Genomic DNA, 3,195 nt, shown 5'->3' with positions numbered 1-3,195 from the left:
TATATATTAGAGTTATTTATATGAATACTGACAGTTACAATTATTTTTACAGAACAAAAAGGATGATTTCATCTTAATAACATTAAGCCAGACAGGCATTTGTTATTTGGAAATGAATGTCATTATTACCAGATAAATAGCCTGAAAATGAGATGTCGCGAATAAAATGAACAAATACATTGCGATAATTAATATTATATTCGCTTTTCTTTTTTTTCGATCTTTTCACGTCATTTCTCGTTTGCTTTTTCATTTTCCGTTATTTTCATTCATGATCATTTTTCGCATTTTCATCCGGATAGATCTTTGTGGGAGACAGCAATAAAAATGCGATGAGACACAAGCTACAATAAGATCAGGAAAATACATATTAATACACACACACATACACATGCACGCATATATATACATATATATATATATATATATATATATATATACATATATATATATATTATTTATTTATTGTTTTTATTCAATTTTCACCCCAAACAAGTCACAGTGCCACTTTGAAGCAGGGGGCTACTATTAAGGACTTAATTAGCGGGGTCATTATGAAGGGAGATGAGTAGAAAGATGTTTGTTCACATTACACTTGAACTTTTGCATATCAGTGCAGTTGGGAAAGCAGAATCCCGGAAGGAGTTCCAAAGACCCGCAGTTCTGGGGAAGAAAGTATTGGAGTAAAAGGCTTTCTTGCACCTAGGGATCTCTACTGTAAAGGGATGAGACTTAGTAGCTTGTCGGGTTTGTCGGGGGTAGTTACGTCGGGGAGGTACAAGTGTTTGCAGTTCGTCAGAGCATTCACCATTAAAGTATTTGTAGAACAGACAGAGGGATGCAACATCTCGTCGATGGGACAGAGGCTGAAGCCTAGATGAGATTTCAGGACCTATCAAGTTGGCGACTCTCTTTTGAACCCTGTCCAGGAGCGAGAGACAAGCAGGAGAAGCACCAACCCAGATGTGACAACAGTACTCTATATATGGGCGAATGGTGGCCTTAAATACAGGTGTGGTTAGGGATTGCGCGACCTTTACCTCACAATTACACGCGCAGCTGCCCCTACAGGGGTATCCTTTGTCTTTCAAGACTGAACGGAGGCATCGATCGATATCAGAGGAGATTTAATACTCGATCTAAAAACTTTCAAACGCTTGTACGTTAGTTACTCTATGCTGATAATGCTGATCTCTTCGCTCACACTGAAGAGGACATCCAACTTACTTCAGTAGTGAAGGAGTGATATTTTATTGCTAAGCGGGTTTGTTGGGGATACGTACGTCGGAGGAGAACAAGTGCAACACGTTCATCAGGGCAAATACCATTAAACTATTTGTAAAACAAACACAGAGATACAACATTGTAGCGAATGGACAAGGGGTTGAGCTTAGTTGACAAAGTGGTACCTATTATATTGAAAACTCTTTTTTGAACCTGATCCAAGAGGGAGGGACTAGCGGTAGATGTAGCAGCCGAGATGTGGCAACAATACACCTGTAAAACTCCCCTATTGTACTCACAAGAAACGCTTAATATTTATCAACACCAACAGAAATGTGTGAGAGATTCCATCGGGGCTGCTTAAGGAGGATATTTGACATGAAATGCCCTTCAATGACACCAGACACTGCTGTCTTTCAGAGAACAGATTGTGTAAGTATTGAAAGCATGATAATTAGCAATCAGATCCATTGGGTTCGACACCCCGTCCGTATAGATTACTGCATACTACCAAAGAAGCTGTTCTACGGATATCTAACGGCTGAAAAGTGCTAGGAGCACAAACCAAGGAAAAGATTCAAGGATAGCGTTAAAAACAATCTTAAGGGGTTTAACGTAAATAATAAATATAGTAACGATTCCCTGACTATCAAACATTCATGAGGTTGTTTGCACGGCAACCGAAAGAGCTAAAATGCTTGCAAGTCGGTTGGCCTCAAACTCCATATTATACCCAGAAAACAACTCCCTCCCTGGCGTTCCTTTGCGGACAGACGCCGCACTAGATGATCTGAAAATCACTCATTCCCATGTGCATGGCATCATAAAAAAACTAGATACCTAAAAGCATGTTGACCCGACTTCGTCTCGGTTGTGCTATTAAAAATGCTCCGTCGAGGTTGCCCTAATTTTCTCCAAACTTTACATCAAATACCTCAACGAATCCTGTTTCCTGACTGCTGGAAAAATACTTCTGTGGTACTAGTGAAAGAACTGATCCATTACATTATCGCCTCATTAGCCTCCCCCCACACACTTTTCGCCAAAATATTTGAGTCCATAATTAATCAAACTTTAGTCCATTACCTTTCAGCTGCTAAACTTCTGACCGACCAACAATATGGATTCAGAAAAACCCGTTCTGCAGCATCCTAACTGTAATCTCTGGACATATATACCATTCACTTGACAAAGCAAGTAAAAGTAGAACGGTAGCTCTCGATATATCTAAGGCTTTTGACAGGGTATATAGCATGATGGTCTCCTCGGGAAAATCAGATCATATCGCATTACTGAAAGAAAACATAACGTAATTAAATTCTTCTTAAGTAAGAGAATCCAGGTTGACTTTGATGCTCGTACATCTAAACAATATGATATAAATGCGAGAGTACCACAGGGGTCTATCCTTGAACCTTTATTATTCCTAATATTCATTAATGACCTGCCTGATAAAATTGTTTCTGAGGTAGGTATATTTGCTGATGACCCTACTCTCTATAACAAGCACGAGGGACAACAATTTGCGCACTACATACCGGAAAGGGCTCGGCAGACAAAGATAGGTTTTCGCCTTCGGACCCGTTACAGATATAAAATATATATCAATGTTTTTAAATTATAGAAAGATGTAAATTCTTCATTGGGAGGATTCTCAATGATTCTAAATCGCAAAATAACGGAATTTGTCGATTCAGATTAATGGAGTTTGCATCGATTCAGATGAGGGTTGATCTTTGATTTCTTCTCCAGTTAAGTTTGCGCTCGTTTTGGGGTGGGTTTGGTTATTGTTCTTCTATAGTTCATTTTAGATAGGATTAACACGATTTTTAATCTTTGTAAAATACATGGTTTCCCTAATAACTATTGAAGACTATATTTAGTGAATAATATATATTTGCAAACATAATTTTATAAACTCTTTTTCACCCAAAACAAGACGTATTGCCACTTGAAGTTTAGAGGATATAC

The sequence above is a fragment of the Euprymna scolopes genome, chromosome 14 (genome assembly GCF_053919585.1).
Source record: "Euprymna scolopes isolate OS-2025 chromosome 14, ASM5391958v1, whole genome shotgun sequence".
NCBI classification, from domain to species: domain Eukaryota; kingdom Metazoa; phylum Mollusca; class Cephalopoda; order Sepiida; family Sepiolidae; genus Euprymna; species Euprymna scolopes.
Note: the sequence above shows the minus strand (reverse complement) of the source record.